At 38.5% G+C, this 16,962-nt stretch overlaps 2 pseudogenes; both read left to right on the forward strand.

Moving 5' to 3' along the window:
- The first annotated feature begins 7,780 nt into the window (after window positions 1-7,780).
- Window positions 7,781-8,831, forward strand: LOC104880661 (rab GTPase-activating protein 22-like; annotated as a pseudogene).
- Window positions 8,713-9,686, forward strand: LOC100265099 (glucose-1-phosphate adenylyltransferase large subunit 2, chloroplastic-like; annotated as a pseudogene).
- Window positions 9,687-16,962: the final 7,276 nt, after the last annotated feature.

The raw sequence follows: 16,962 nt of genomic DNA on the forward strand, positions 1-16,962 counted from the left end.
GACATGGATCAAGAATAATGATGAATTGCTTCCTTGAGATATGTTTTAGTGACTTTATCAAGGTGAGCAAAGTTAGTTTCTTAGGTCAGCAAAGGATATAAGAGTATGTTGTGGTAAAATCTCCCATCTCTTGACTAGGAGTGGCTTTGTGTGGATATGTTAGTTTTATATGTGAGCATGTAGAGTGATTTAATATGAAAAAAAAGTGTCAATCTAGTCTTATCAAGGGCACATTCTAGCCACTATCCTCAAATATTTTAGTTCCTCTAGGTAGAATATGGACCTGGGAGAAAGCTCTCACAATTTTCTCCCTAGGATGACTATGCATCTATGTTGGCATACTTTAATTGCACTAGGTCCTTTTCTATGCCCAAAGTTAGGACTTTTAACCATCTTATCTATCATAGCACAAAGAATGTTAATAAGATAGAACAATTATCTACAAGAAAAATAATTGACCATGAGAATAAATCTATTCGCCAAGGGTTCTTCTAGGTCTTGCTTACAATATACTAGACTTATAAAGACTAATAATTTGATAAAAAACCATTTTTTTATCTATGAAATTAGTTGAGAGAAATTACACCAAGACTACTACTTAATATTGATTAGATCACATTACCTTAGACAATGCCCTAATGCACTATATGCTATTTTATAACATTTTGATTGCAATATCCCAACTATGTAGCTTCATAACTCCTTACAATAAACCCTTATAACATTAATCAATCTACACCTTATGGCTAGAGAGCTTACATATGACATTGATGTTGGTCTATTGGCCACTCTCCCTTAAGCTATGCAATGGATACTACGATAGTGGTAGTTGTCATAGGCACAAAAACTCTCGTATATTTTTTCACATTAGTGCGGTGCTTAGACACCCTTTTAAACCTGTTGGATTGAGCCCCTAAAAACAAGACATGATGTAACAAAGTTAGAATTAATTGTCTCCTTGCTAGCCCTTTGGTGTATTGACATTGATTTGAGTATTCAACTCATGTCTCTTACATTATACATGACTTGGGTGCATTAGGAGCTAGTAGCACAAAAGATACAAGTCATAGGCTCTTGTAAGTAGTTAAGTTGTCCACAATTGGTCCATGAATTTGGGCAATCTAGTAAAGATTATAGTGCACCACCTCCTAATTGGAGGGATGGTTTATCTTGGCCGTTGAGATGAGTTTCTCATGGTGAGTGCATTAGTGTATGTGATGCACACTAGACAGGACCTATGGTGAATCATGATGCAAAGCTATCAAATGTCATGATTCACCAAGCTACTATACTGCATGGGCTCTCAACTTTGAGAGGATATTGAGTTTGTGTTGAAATCAATAGGAGACTTTGACCCATGGGTGAGAGTTTAAAGTGGTTATATATCTATGGATTGGGTAACTGTTGATGAAGGCTGATGACAACAAGATATTCATAAGATTGAGATAGTGTGTTCCCTTGGGTGATCCAAAGGACATGTGATAATGAAATCTATGGTCACAATAATTCCTTTAGTGGAATTTGACATATACTCTTTAGAGCCAAAGTATGTTATTTGATCATATAATAAATGAGATCTATAACTTAAGAATTGAAGATGTAATATTGATAAGTGATAGCACTATCTTGTTAGATTACATATACCAGTTCATGTGGAGTCTACATGCAGTGGATAGTAGGTCACGGACTCGAGCACTTGGTGTCTCATTATAATATACATAGGGTATTGGAGTGTAGTTGACTCTTTGTAATGAGATGTTGAGTTAATTTCAAAATTCGATTACGGGGGAGTTAATACTCTTATGAGTCCTAGTGGTCCCTACTTTAAGCTCATATTCCTTGATGACACGGTTTATAAGGGTTGAATGAGTTTTTAGTTTACTTTTGTATATAAGAGCGCTTTGGTAACTACGAAAGGTTGCACAAGGATAACTGAATGGTATCTCTGGATTGAGTTAATTGATTAATTAGGGTCTTGTTTGGTTAATTAATCAATTAACAACCTTTTTGGGCAAGATTAAGTGATCTAAGCCCATGGTAGGCTTAAGTCACCTAACCCATGGTGGGCTTAAGTCACCTAAGCCCATGGTGGGCTTAAGTCACCTAAGCCCATGGTGGGCTTAAGTCACCTAAGCCCATGGTGGGCTTAAGTCACCTAAGCCCATGGTGGGCTTAAGTCACCTAAGCCCATCGTGGGCTTAATTCACTTAAGCCCGGTAGGAAGATTATAAATACCCCTTTAGGGGTTAGGGTTAGGGTTTCTATGTCTTGCCATTTTTTCCTACAACTTAGAGAGTGAACCCTATCCTCTACCCTTGAGATTTCTATCATCTCAATGCCTAGACACAAGGAAGAGTCATTGGGTGGAAGATCATGGTATTTATGAGATCCATTACGACTTTGAAGTTATCTATATTGATTGGAACTGATTTACGAACATCCAGATCAAAGATATGTGACTCAATTCTCTAGATCTATGATTTTTATGGTATCAATCTTGGTATTTGAATACCTAGTTTTCCATTGTGATAGATTTAGAGAGCTTAGGATAAATTTTTCATGCACTTTATGAGATCTAGGGCATGAGAACAAAGTGATCCTTGGTTCCTAACAAAACCATCTTTCCCACAAGCCATATAAAATTATAATAAGAAAACCCACACAAGGCATACACTAGATTACAGGTTACCAACCCCAACTTGCATTTTATTGCTTCTTTGAATAAGAATACAAGACATGTCCTTTAGCAAGACTCCAATAGCACTAGTAAGTTCATGCTCTCTAGATCCGTTAGGTGGCTCTCTCCTCCTCCCTATTAATTAGAAATATTTTATTTGTCAATTGAGGATCCACAAGAATTTTTCCAAAATGATTTATATCTCACATTATATAACAAAAAATTTATAATATATTTATTTGTAAGATACTTTTATCAAATTAAAATGATAAATTAAATTTTTGATAATTTTATGTAATGTTATCAAGTAAGAGGATGTACATTTCAAGAAATAATTATAAAAGTGCATGTATTTTTAAATGGATGAAGATAAAACTGATTTATAAAAGTTGAGGTTCCTTTTTCTATATTTTTCCAAATTAGTGAGTCAAAGCCCACTTTTTCCAAGAAACATCCTTAAGAATATTAAACAACAATAAAATAATAATTTTTTAAAATTGAAAATACAATTAAAACTAAAATAGTTAAAAATTAAACACAATTAAAACCAAAATCTTAAAAATTTTAAAAAATAAAATAAAATATTGACTCCCATTGTATTTCTAGTTCTTTATTGATATCTATATTTTCAACTAGCATACTTTAAGAACGACATGAAAATCAATATTTTATTTTTATATTTTTAGCTTTTAAGTTTTTTTATTAAAAAAGATACGAAGATGAGTAGATTTATGTAATATAAAATATGAAATCATTATTAACTAGAGAAACACAAAAGATTTTATTTATTGCTTGAGGATCTTAGAGAATTTTTTTACAATGATTTGTATTATAATATATTTATTTATAAGATATTTTAATTAAATTAAAAGGATAAATGAATTGTTTGATACTTTATTTAATGTTATAAAGTAAAAAAGTTATTTTAAAAAATAATTATTTGACTTATGAAAAGGTAGATGTATTTTAAAATATTTTTAAATGAATAAAAATAAAATTAATTTATAAAATTTGAGGTTGGTTTTTCCTATATTTTCAAATTAGGGAAAAACCTACTGTAAACCGTCTAATTTGTTCCCTAATTGTAGACCCTCCATTTTGTCCTTCTAGCAAATGTCCTATTAGGTATTTGTTCGGTACTTTATAGCAATTCCCTGGTGGCCCATTACTACTTGTATGACCTATATTTTATAATCCATCTTAGGGACATTAGTTGAGGGATTTATATAACCCCATTGTGACTCTTGGCAACCCTAATTTAGATTTAGGCTCAGTTAGGCACCTTAGTGTCACGGACTTAGTCGTTCACTAAGCTCGTGCGGCACTTAGGCAAGTCAAGACACTTGATCTTGCTAAGTCAGCCTTGATCCCCAATGCTTAGCTTGCTCGGCTAAGACACTTGCGACTCGAAAGCTTAAGAAGCTTGGTAGGCAACTCCTTAAAGAATGGAAGCTCTTTATTACTCAAAGAAGCTTTTACAAGTGCTTGGAAGCTCACTTGCTTGGTTAGGAAGTGATTTGGGTGGTGCCTTGGCCAAATGAGGCCCTCACCTATTTATAGGCACTAAGGGAACTCTCTAGAACTTTGGAGGGTTCCCTTACAAATCAAGAATATTCTAGAACATCCTACCCTATTCTATGTACAACCCTATGTACAAGAATATACAAGAGATTCCTAGAACTCTCTAGAAAGCCTTGGACTCCTCCCATGCCTTCCACCATAGTGTAGAGATGTGTGGACATCTCTAGGCATTTCTAGAACCTTCCACACTCTTCCCACCAATGGCTTAGTGTAGATGGCTCCAGGAGTCTCCAGAAGCTTCCCTCCTCCTATATAAGCCCATGGGGAGGGTCATTTGAAACATCCTGTGACACTCTCCCCCACCTATGCCATCGACGTCCTCGTCGTTGCCTCTTTCTGAAACCTCTCGATGTGTTTCCAGAACCTTCTCAAGGCATCCGCATGTTCCCAACTTGCGTGCCTCTTAGGTAGTCCTTTCCATTGGACTAGATACTCTATCACAGGAGGGACCCCTTGTCTCCTGGTGACCCGTTCAGCCAGGATATTCTTCACCTCCTTCTCCCGTGAGGCTTCAGATGGATGTAGACCCGTGCGCTTTCGATGCTTAGAGTGCTGCTTCCTCTTACCCATTGAGTTCACCTTTTCCTTGGTGACCTCTTCCATGTGTGTGCGAGCTACCTCAGCTCGGTCCCCTTTTTCCTCCTTTACTTGCACCCCTGCTAGTAAGGAGGTCTTAGGCGTACTAGGCTTTGGGTTGAATTGGGGGGCACCTAGTAGCTGCATTGAGCCCATATGTGCTTCGTCCTCCTGCTCCCTCTCCTCGATCATGGCATTGAGAGCCTTCCTCTTTGGACAATCCCGTGCCCAATGTGGTCCGTCACACAGGAAGCATTTGATTTTAGGCGTAAACTCCTTTCTTTCCGCCTTATCCCTTCCTTCTCGGACGTTAGACGTCTTGCCTGATCCCTTTTTAGGAGCATTGTGGTCCCTTGGAACCTCGTCTCCCCCACCCATGGCGTGGCTATCCTCTAAAGACTCATCCTTGGAGGAGTCTCCCCTCTTATAATCCGTTAAAGATTCTGCTATTGCCATAGCAGTGGCTAAGTCTTGAACGCCTCGGCGCCTTAATTCTTGCTCGGCCCACCCTTGCAGGTTATCCATGAAGTTGAATAGCAACTCTTCCTGAGTCATGTTAGGAATCTCAAGCATGAGCGAAGAGAATTCCTTGACATAGTCGCGTATCGAACTTGTGTGCTTGAGACGCCTCATGTTTTTCCTAGCCAGGTAAGCCACGTCCTCGGGGTAGAACTGCTTCTTAATCTCCCTCTTGAAGTCCTCCCACGTCTCTATGGTGCAAATGCCTTTCTCCATATCGGCAAACCTTCGACGCCACCATAGAGTAGCTGTGTCAGTAAGGTAGAGGGTCGCAGTTCTTACCTTAGCCGCCTCATCCGTCAATGCGATAGCTTCGAAGTATCGCTCCATATGCCATAAGAAGTTATCCAACTCCTTGGCATCCCGCTTGCCACTAAACCTATGTGGCTTCGGCACCTCCACCCTAGATGCCTCCTGTGTGGCCATGACCCGTGCCGACACAGCAGCCTTATAGATGGCCAACTCCTGCCTAACTTCCTGGTCTCGGGACTCCATTCGAGTGGCCAAGGCCTCTATCCTTGACTCCATGCTAGCAAGCATGCTCAAGACCTTTCCTTGGAAGGACACAAACTCCTCGTGCGACACTGGCTGAACCTGTGAGACTAGCACCCCCTCGCGAAGGTCTTGGATCTGTTCCCTTAGATCTTCTAAGCCCTTCTCCATGCCTTGCTCGATCAAGTCCAACCCCTCTCGAGTGTCCGCCATGGCTAGCTCCACCTTGGCTAACCTTGCCTCCATGTTGGCAACGGCATCACGAGATTTATCCTTCTTTCCCCTGCCCCGTGCAGTAGGCTCGGTCTCCCTCCCACGGGTTTGCTCACTAGTCTCCTCCACGTTGGAACCCGACATGCTTCCTTCGCTATGCCCACCTCGTAACCGCGCTCTGATACCACTTGTCACGGACTTAGTCGTTCACTAAGCTCGTGCGGCACTTAGGCAAGTCAAGACACTTGATCTTGCTAAGTCAGCCTTGATCCCCAATGCTTAGCTTGCTCGGCTAAGACACTTGCGACTCGAAAGCTTAAGAAGCTTGGTAGGCAACTCCTTAAAGAATGGAAGCTCTTTATTACTCAAAGAAGCTTTTACAAGTGCTTGGAAGCTCACTTGCTTGGTTAGGAAGTGATTTGGGTGGTGCCTTGGCCAAATGAGGCCCTCACCTATTTATAGGCACTAAGGGAACTCTCTAGAACTTTGGAGGGTTCCCTTACAAATCAAGAATATTCTAGAACATCCTACCCTATTCTATGTACAACCCTATGTACAAGAATATACAAGAGATTCCTAGAACTCTCTAGAAAGCCTTGGACTCCTCCCATGCCTTCCACCATAGTGTAGAGATGTGTGGACATCTCTAGGCATTTCTAGAACCTTCCACACTCTTCCCACCAATGGCTTAGTGTAGATGGCTCCAGGAGTCTCCAGAAGCTTCCCTCCTCCTATATAAGCCCATGGGGAGGGTCATTTGAAGCATCCTGTGACATTAGGCCCACTTAGGCACCTTAGGTTCACTTAGACACCCTAGGCCCATTAGCCACCACCTTAGGTCCACTTAGATACCCTAGGTTTAGTTTCACTTAGATTTGTTTTCTTGTTTTTCTATATTTATTTATCTTATTGATTGATTTTAGGAGTAAGTAAGTTTTGATTTATTTTATCTTATTCCATTATTACTATTATTTATATTTTATTTATTTATTTTATTTTGTGATTGCAATGCTTAGATATGAAATAAATCTTCCCCAAGTTGTTGGATAGTTTAATGGTAATTATGTTATTATCATAGCTTTCATGGGTGTGATATCAACTTCTGGCATTCCAGGACTACAAGAGTATATTTCAACCTGTTGCTGTTACACCATATTTTGACTTAGAGATCATTGAAGGACAAACACGAGTCTCTTTAAATTGCCCCATAAGCTTCAGCCGAATCAAGATTTCTGTGAAGGGACATCTTTGCAAGCATCATCAGGAAACTTACCAAAGCAGTTTGACATAGGAAAAAGGAAAGATGCAGCATGTATGTAGACGGGAAGGAGGGTTGTGTTCAGAATGAGGAGACATTCTGAGTGTGATGAGAAGGATCATTATGGGAAGGAGGGCTGTGAGAGGTAGGAAAGAAAAAAATTCTGATCCAGCATGGAGAGGACGTTTATGGGAGGGTGATTCAGCAGCACGTGGAGGAGGGATCTCCAGCGTTCTGGTGGATGAATGAAGTGGGATTTCAAGGGAATATACAGGGAAGGATTAGAGTTTTTGGGAAAAGGAAGGAAGAAGAAAAAAATGGAAGGGAAGAGAAAAATGGCTGAGAGGAAGAACACTCGGGCATCTATCAGAAAAGGGATCGTGGAGTAGAAGCTTCGCTTGGTGGGGTGTTTGTGACTGAGCGGCATAGCGGGTTTGATTGCCTACAATTGGTCTCAACCCAACATGAAAACCATCGTTAAGATCATTCATGCCAAGCTGCATGCACAGGCACTTATCCTGGCTGCATTGATTGGGGCTGTAGTTGTCGAGTACTATGATCACAAAAGCGGGATAAAGACAGATCGCTACGCAAAGTTCCTTGATATGGACACCCTGGCACACAAAGATTGAAGGGCATACATCCATTAGGAGAGAATAGACGCACCATTCAACGAGATTGATGATCAGCAGCACCACAACTGGAAGGGGATGGTGAAAAGAGTGGACTTACCTGTGAAGATGCCTTTGCTAGTTACTCGGACTCATCTAATACTGACTCCTCTGGAGAAATTGATAGCATACCTCTCTTAACTGCTGAAGGAACTGAAGAAAATGATCTTGGTGATCATGCTAAGGAGAATTCCTCTCCATCTGAGACAGAAAGTGGCTCCAAATTCTGCATGAATGAAGATTTTGCAAGATGGCAGTGGATCATCCACCTTGATGTTGTGCGAGCGAATGCTGAATGGATCATTTATTCACCATCTCAGGCTGCCGTGTCAGAGATCAAGGCACGGAGATTTGCAGAGAGTGTTGGATTGAAGGATTATGATCACCTGGAGCCATATAGGATTTTCCATGCTGCTCGCTTAGTCGCCATTCTAGAAGCCTATGCACTCTATGATTTAGAAATTGGTTACTGCCAAAGGATGAGTGATTTACTCTCCCCAATAATTTCGGTGATGGAAGAGGACCATGATGCCTTCTAGTGCTTCGTAGGTTTTATGAAGAAAGCTCGGCATAACTTTTGGCTTGATGAAGTGGGGATTCGAAGACAATTGAGCATCGTGTCCAAGATTATTAAGTGCAAGGATTCTCATCTCTTTGGGCACTTGGAGAAGCTTCAGGCAGAGGATTGGGGCCAGTTTGTGGAGTAGTAGTTTCATCAATTGACAATGGAAGAGCTTGAGAAAGGAAAAAAAGGCCAAAACGATTAATCGTGTTGTTCTTACACCGGATGTTGACCAAGAGAATCTAATATTTGAAGGACCAGTTTCTGAGAAATAACAGGCCGACCCAAATAGCGTGGCTGCAATCATACTGGGTGGAGGTGCTGGGACTCGATTATTTCCTCTTACTAGTAAAAGGGCGAAACCAGCTGTTCCAATTGGAGGTTGTTACAAGATTATAGATATCCCTATGAGTAATTGCATCAACAGTGGCATAAAAAAGATATTCATCTTGACACGGTTCAATCCTGCATCCCTCAATAGGCATATTGATCACATATATAACTTTGGAAACATGATGCATTTTTGGAGACAGATTTGTGGAGGTTCTGGCTGCCACTCAAACACTAGGGGAAACAGGACAGAAGTGGTTCCAAGGAACAACAGAAGCCGTGAGACAATTTATATGGGTTTTTGATGATGCTAAGAACAAGAATGTGGAGCATATATTGATCTTGTCTGGTGATCATCTTTATAGGATGGACTATATGGATTTTGTGAAGAAGCATATTGACATAAAATGCTGATATTACAGTTTCATGTGTTCCCATGGATGACAGTCGTGCATCAGATTATGGATTGGTGAAGATTGACAATATAGGACGAATCATCCAATTTTCTGAAAAACCAAAGGGGCCTCAACCTGAAAGCAATGAAAGTTGATACCACCCTCCCAAGTCTTTCTGAGAAGGAAGCCGAGAAACCACAATGTTCAAGCATACTTATTCAATGACTATTGGGAGGACATTGGAACAATAAAATCTTTCTTTGATGCCAACTTGGCTCTTACAGATTAGCCTCCAAAATCTGAATTTTATGATCCAAAGACTCCCTTTTACACATCTCCATTAGGAACTCTCCAAGACAGCCAGACCAAAGACTGGCAAGAAGCTTTTCTAAGGACTACACACATTCCATAGGAGATCACATACGACTGTCATCCATTGAAAAGAAGCACACCATCAGTAGAGATTCAACCTGCATGCAGGGAGAGGCCATAACGCCTTGATAGGAATTCTCCACCAAAGAGGTACCCGACCTTCAACATCTTCGGGGTAGCCGATACGCACTTTCGGAGAACACAACACCAAGGAGACATCAGAGGAGGGAATTTGAAAGCTGATGCTAGGTTGATGAGGACACGGTTCAGGAACTGAGTGGATCATGCACAAGCAACCTACACATTCCATAGGGGACCACATACGACTGTCATCCATTGAAAAGTAGCCCACACATGAGGCCGGAGCCGACATTTATAATCAGATTTTTGGGGGGAAAGCACATAGGCCGCACCATTCTCCAACGAGACCAACAACATGCATTCTTGAAGGTAAGTTCTTTTTAAAATTTTATTTTAATTTATTTCGTTAGTTTAGATGTTTTTATAATTAGTTTAGTTAATTCTACATGATAAAATTCTAATTTTCCATTCCGATCTAGTTTAATGTTGATATTTCTTCATGATGTGTTTGTGAGTTTCTAATTTTTTTTAGTTTAATCAATTTTATGTGAAGAAATCATGTTTTTAGTCTATTTTGATTAAATTTAATTCATCTATTTAGTTTAAATACTTTTGTAGTTTTAGATCATTAATAAAATCAATTCTATATTTGAAAGTTCATGCCTTTAGTTTACTCTGATTTAGTTTCACACATCTATTCAGTTTAGGTATTTTCTATAATATTAGTTCATTAATAAAATTAATTCTATGTTTGAAAATTATTGTTTACCTTGATTTAATTTGGTTCATTTTAATCAGTCTAGATGTGTTTGTGTGTTTAATTGATCACGTGCTAATTCTTGATTGTTATTCTTAATTGATGTATTTCTTGAAAATTAGTCATTAATTCTTGGTGGGTATCTCATTAGCTTATTTGATCTAAGTTTGATTAGTTTATTGCTTTGGTAGTTTCTGGTAATTGTTATACTCAATTGATATGTTTCTTGATTATTAATCATTAATTCTCGATGGGTATCTCGTTAGCTTATTTGATCTAAATTTGAATAGTTTATTGCATTGGTAGTCTCTAAAAAAATTTACTTTTCAGAGGCCATCGGAAAATAGTGAAGATTGACCTTCATTCTCACTACTTTAATTTGCTTGGTTGTCAAAAATTCTACTTTGTGATTTTGTTTTCTTTTGTTTTGTCTGGTATTTTGTTTCGTATGTTTTATTGTTTCCAAATTAATTTATTTTATTTTTAAAATAAAATACTTTTTCTCAAAAGATCCCTTTGAAAATCTATTTTAAAAATTCATTTAGAGTCTTTAGAATCAAAATCTCATTTTCTTTTCAAATAATATGGAACCATGTTTTGATCGGTTCACATCTTTCTCAGTTTTCAATAAAAACTACAGTTTTGAGTAAGACACGAATCCAAGCTTACGGTTCCAAATAAATGGGATGATTCTAGGTTAGATTTGTGTATATCAATTGGGGAATTGATGAAACCCCTGCATAAAAGAATCTTTTCAAAACTCATCTTTGTTGGCACCTTTGCCACTTGTTGAAATCGTATCTATCTATTTTTTTAGGAATTATATACAAGATGTGTATGATAATTGATGATTTAGTATACCTTGATTTTTTTTGCTATGCTAATTAGACAATAAGCATGCTAGGATTTCTTTATTTTATTATTATCTAACCCCTCATGTCTTGTGGAAGTGCATTATAAGTTATCAATGCTATCCAGGTACACCCTCTATCAGCCACCTTTTAAATTCTATGAATATGCTTGTCACTGTGAATTGCACCTATATTTGATAGTGCTTGGGTGTTTTGATATATATGTTTCATTGTTTTATTATTTCTGATAAAGCGCATGCATGATATATATACTATTTGAACTAACTTTGATGTCTTGTGATAGCGTTTAAAAAACAGTCCAGGCACGCACCCTAAATCTCTTTTATAATCATGATTTGATTTTTTTTGTTTAACATGCTATTTTTTGAAATCACCTCAGTCTACCTAGGTACCCTCAGTCAATCAATTAATTGCCCAATTTCCCTCAACTTAGTCAGTAGAGACCTTTATAGGGCTTAGAGGGGTGCTACCTCTTAGAGGTACATTCCCAATAGGTAACCTGATCCTTGGACATAGACTCGAGTTTTTCAAAGACACACTTTTCAAAAAATTATGGAGTCACTTCTTTAGGGTTTTCTTTCTTGTTTTATTTTTCCCTTCTAAAATAAAATAAAATAAGTGACAATTCTGACTTTTCCAAAATTAATTTTTCACCATATAAAAGCGAGCATTGCCGATCGAGTGGGAGCGCACGTGAAAAATGCGGGTCCACACTAACACATGTATTATTATTATTAGTTTTGTTCTCACCCTGCTTTTTTTAGCACATGTTTAGAACCTTTTTGCTCAATTTTTCATCATCTTCATGTTTACTCAGCTTATTATTATTATTTTTGGACTATATTTTGGAAATGATTAGAGAATTATTTCAAGTCCTAGCATGACTATTGGGCGACTTGGTTGGGATGAGGGCACGTGTCCTCAACCTAGCTGTCCATTTCTCTTTTAAAGGCGTTTGTCTCATGTTTTGGAACATGGTGGCAGGAGTGATATTGCTAGCAATGGTGATATGAGGGAGAAAAACCAGAGAAAAAAATGAAGAAACTGAAGAGAAGAGGAAAAGAGAGAGAGAGAGAGCTTTAAAGGGAGTTGCAAAGAGTTTTGGAGGAGCCTTGGGAGATTTTTAGCCAGTGAATGGATATCCTTTTGAGTCGGATGGCTCCTTTTGGTGGGTTTGAGAGTTAGAGAAAGATAGAATAGAGAAAAGAGAGAGGGTGAACCTGCAGGGGACATTCTCATCTTTTGGTGGGCCTTTTGGTTTTTAGAGGGAGAAGAAAACCAGAGTGGGTAGAGTTCCTCAACTTTCCTTGTTGGTTTTTGGGAGTCGACATATTTAGCTCGAAGCCAAATAGACGCTTGTTTGGGAGGAGGATCATAAGGTAAGTGTGAGCTTTATGCCTCTATTATCTTCATTGCTTTACCTTACTCTTTGTTGGTTTTTTTGCACTGTTTGGATTGAGTGTGGGTTCAAGGTTGTACTTTTGATCTTCTTGTTATATGAGATGATTGTAGGCTTGTTTTTATTGTTTTATACATGTTATTCCTCTTGATTTTATTAGAAGATGATTTCACTTTGTTTTGCCTCCACTATTAAGTGCTAAAAAATCATGTTCTGTTCATATTTGATTTGATTTCTCCCACTCGACCAACAAGCTTACTTCTAATCCATGCAATGGAGCTTCAACTAATGACCTATGTTATTTGTTTTGTTATGCTTTATTTCTGGAGACATTTGTTTGCTATGGTTTTCCTCTGTTTCTAGTTCTTATGCAAATGCATGAGCCACAAGGAAGGAGATTGTGGGCATTATTGAGTCTAGACGGTTTGTCTAGTCTGGATTGGTTGCTAAATCTAAAATATGCTTTAGAGATAAATGGTGTAGAAATTAAGTTTAGACCTGTTGTTCATCAAGATATTGATGGTAGGGCTACGAGTGGTGTTTTAGGATGGTCAGTTGCTTTTGGTCCTCCTTTGCATTTGTCATTACCTCAGAATAGGAGTATAAATGTGGCATTTCTGGGGAACAGTTTGAGAAGAGACCGCTTTGTGGGGTTTTGATTTGTGATATGAGTAGAGTAGTGGAAATGGAGTCTATGCTGAAGAAGATGTTCAAGAATCTCAACTATAATTCTGAGTAGATGAGCTACTTTAATGGTGGCTACAACTTTGAGAAGATGTGGCCTTTATCTTAAAGTCTTGAAGCTCTTCTCATCTTTTCTAATCAATCTTGGGACACCTCGACCTCATTGAACCTCAACAAATTCCAATGCGCTATTCTCCAGTGATAATAGATCCCGATTCTTGAAGTTTGGAAACACCCAATTACCAAATGTTTTCTGATTCACAATTTTGCTCTCCTAGCTCCAGATGGAACCATTCAAGTAGTTGGTTGTGGTCCATTTATTGTATCTTTGAGCATTCTCCCTCTTTCATATGTGCAAATGGCTGATATGGAGAAGAAACAACAATTTTGTACATAGGAATAGCATTCTTTATATTCTCAACTCAGTCAAATGCATTTTTTGTCATCTATTCAGTTGATTGGTTGTCATTATGGGGTTACTTCACCCTGGTGTTTTTGTGAAGCATGGAACTTTAAGGCTTTTCTTGGAGGAACTAAAGTTCTTGGTCTCCTTCATAAGTGCTTTTAACCATACTTTTGATTCGAGGAAGCAAATGATGTATAAACTGGCACCCTTGAAGCAAGAAATTGGAGTTTGGTGAGAGCTCAAAGTTTATTCAAACTGGTTCAATTACCTTTAGCTTGATGTAAAAGGTGAACTTTTTGGTAAAGTAAACATTATACGTGATCTAAGGAGCTAGTGTGCTACTGAAGAACACCAAGGTTCCTTGCACCTTGATGATACACTTGGTCCAGAGATTGCAGGAAATTTGACTTGTATGGATGAAAGGACTATGTGGAAAAACAATTTCCAACTAGAGGACGGAGGGTTATTTTCATATTATTCAATTGGTTCTTCATATAACTAATATGTGGATTTGTTTGGTACTGGTCAAACTTAGCAAGTGTTTGAGGGCTTTGTTATGCAAGAAGGGAATGAAAACCACAGATTGTTAGAGATGGAATCAATTTTGATAAATTGGATCTTCTAACCACTACAATTGAACGTGCCAGTGTTTTGGAGCAACTTTGCCTATATGCTATCATTCGTATCCCATTGCCACATTTTTCAACTATGAACAAGTTGCCCAAAGCACCAAACTTTTACCAATTTGTACCAAACGAGCTTCTAGAAGGCATGAATCAGTGGAACACCCTGTTTTTAAATGATAATGCCGGTAAACTACTTAAGGCTAGTTATAGTTGCTTGAAAGACAAAGTCAATCATGTTTTTCAAGGAGTTCCAATTCTGATCACCGATCGACCATTTTCTAGCATCTGGTTTGCTTGGAACATTAGCACACCATATATGTCTCTAGTTAGGAAACTTTGAAGAGGGCCTTGGAACTAAGGACCAAGATGTTGAATTGCTTGAGAATGCCTATTGTAGCTGAGCTACTCACCCATTCAAGCAAGTACCACAACTGTTTTCCCATACAGGAAACCACAGATGAGGATTCCTATTGTGAGGCAAAAGGAAAGGTCTCTTTGGTGTCAAAAGAAGAGATACTCGGATGCAGTTCCCATGATGAGGAAATAGATGGCTTTGGAGAAAAGACAAGTGTTAGAGCTACAAATTGATTTGGCTTGGTCCATGACTTGCTTCTACCTGTGTTAATGAAAGGCTCCAATAGGAGTGCTTTAAGCCATCAAGAGAATCGTATCCTTGGGGGGATTAATGATCAAGTTGAGCTGATTCTTGCTTTGGTTTTTGAGAACTACAAGTTCATTGATGAATCATCACCATCAAGAATGTTGGACGTTTTCGTGTCTGCAATTAGAAATGCAGCTTCTGCCTTAGAACTTGCTATAAAGCTTTACACTCTATTCCATGACATCTTGACTTCTGAAGCCTAGTTGAAGCTTTGAAAACATTTTCAGGCTGCTGCAGAGAATCTATCCCCATCATTGAATTCATTCTAGTATTAGAAGATTTATGTTAACAATTTTCTTTAAGTCTACATTTCTTTTGTTGAAACAGACCCTTGACAACATCTCTATGAAAAGAGTTCGTGTTCTGAATGTGGCTATTAGTCTAGATGAACCACATGCAATGAGCACAACCCAAACAGATGGCATTCTGGAAAAGTAAGAGCCTTAGTTAGGATCATGGATGAATTATTGTTTTCACGTGGAAATAATAAAAGGGTTGTGGTTGCTACCTCGAATATTCTCGTGCATGATGCCGAGGGGTCTGAAAGTCTAAAGAATGATTTCATCATGAAAAAGTGCTTGAAAGTGTTTTCTATAGAATCAATTTTCGATTTGCAAAAGTGTTGAGAGTCAATGTCTACTTCAATGGCAAATGCATATGAGAGAAACGACCAGAACCTACACCCGTCCAAGCTCAAGAAAGGCTAATGGCTTTGAAAGGCCGTGATGTCATTGGTATCATTGAAAATGATCAGGAAAAATGTTTACTTATCTATTGCCTGCAATCTTCCATGTAAATGCTTAGCTAATTTTAGGTCTGAGAGATCGAGAAGGCAACTTCAAGCATATATCATTTATAGAACTTGTACATTTGGAAAACTCAAATCTTGAAAGCTCCTAAGTTTGATTTTGGAAGGTTGATGGAAGTTCCTGGTGACCATTTAGAAAACATTAGCACCTAGTTGGAAAAAGTTGGCCTTCTGATAGTGGTTTAGAAATGTACTCTCAAGATATTCGACTTACCAAGTTATCTACTACTGCTAGTTTTGCAAAAAAAATTGCATGGTCTTGCAATTCAGAAGAAGATGATGTGGACGGTATTGGTATTGTGCCAACTGGATATAGGTCTGTTTAGCTTCACTAGAGTCAGACAGTCTACTTTCCTATATAAAAGGATGTTTGGACAGATGGTCTGGGCACGCCCCTCCGAAGCTCAAGTTAGAAATTGGCAAGGATGAATCCAACTATTTTGAATGGCTATGTACTCACGTACATTTTTCATGCTTCTCGAGGGGTTTTTATAAAACATATGGCACCATCGTCACAGTGTTGATTGTGCATTCATGCCTTTCTTGCGATGATGGTTACCATTAGGGCAGATATCAAGTCTTAATAAGACAGTCAACGCCATCATCTCAACGCGGACTGGGCAATCATACCAAGCAAGAGCTACGAATTGGTGCCATTTTTTAGTTGTCGTGCAAGAATCTCGGACCATGTAGTTGATTGTGCATTTACATTTGTCAATGTCGCTAATTGTGTGTAACGACTAATTGACATTGATTTTTGGGTATAAATGTCGTCTAGTCCGTTGCTCAGGCATCAGGTATGATTAATCATTTGTTCAATGCCTGGAAATTTCGATTGGGTTGGTTTGTCTGTCTGGAAGTCCCAGTCGACTTGGTCTGTCAATTCCATCTAGCATTGAGGAAGAAGAAAATCTCTCACCTTTTGTGCCAGATAGAACTTATCTTGGTCCAGACGGATTGATCTTAGATGAATTATTTGTTTACTTAGGACACCCCAAAGACCTTGAATTGGAGAAGTACAC

The sequence above is a fragment of the Vitis vinifera genome, chromosome 1 (genome assembly GCF_030704535.1).
Source record: "Vitis vinifera cultivar Pinot Noir 40024 chromosome 1, ASM3070453v1".
Lineage (NCBI taxonomy): Eukaryota > Viridiplantae > Streptophyta > Magnoliopsida > Vitales > Vitaceae > Vitis > Vitis vinifera.